The following is an 867-nucleotide window of genomic DNA, read 5'->3' as shown; positions in this document are numbered from 1 at the left end:
TTGTGGATTTTGCCTAAAACATGATTTTAGAAAATATACATAGAATTATTTTTTTTTAAATCACATTTGAAAACCCATGTATGTTATATTCTACATATGTCCTTCTAGTGTTGAACAAAAAAATATTTTAGACCCTTTTCATGCAAAATGTATAAAAAATATTTTTCACGTTTGTATATAAAAAAATTGTATCCCTTCATATGCTGAACTAGTTGCATTGTGGATTTTGCCTAAAACATGATTTTAGAAAATATTCATAACAGTTTTTTTTTAAATCACATTTGAAAACCCTTGTATGTTGAATTCTACATATGTCCTTCTAGTGCTGAACGTAAAAAATATTTTAGACCCTTTTCATGCAAAATGTATAAAAAATATTTTACACGTTGTTATAAAAAAGAATTGTATCCCTTCATATGCCGAACTAGTTGCATTGTGGATTTTGCCAATAACATGATTTTAGAAAATATTCATAGAATGTTGTTTTTTATCACATTTGAAAACCCTTGTATGTTATATTCTACATATGTCCTTCTAGTGCTGAACGTAAAAAAATATTTTAGACCCTTTTCATGCAAAATGTATAAAAATTATTTTTCACGTTTGTTATAAAAAATTGTATCCCTTCATATGCCGAACTAGTTGCATTGTGGATTTTGCCTAAAACATGATTTTAGAAAATATTCATTGATTTTTTTTTAAAATCACATTTGAAAAAACCCTTGTATGTTATATTCTACATATGTCCTTCTAGTGCTGAACGTTAAAAAATATTTTAGACCCTTTTCATGCAACATTTATAAAAAAATATGTTTAACGTTTTTTATAAAAAAACTTTGTATCCCTTCATATGCCGAACTAGTTTTT

Source organism: Coregonus clupeaformis, chromosome 13 (assembly GCF_020615455.1).
Source record: "Coregonus clupeaformis isolate EN_2021a chromosome 13, ASM2061545v1, whole genome shotgun sequence".
NCBI lineage: Eukaryota > Metazoa > Chordata > Actinopteri > Salmoniformes > Salmonidae > Coregonus > Coregonus clupeaformis.
Note: the sequence above shows the minus strand (reverse complement) of the source record.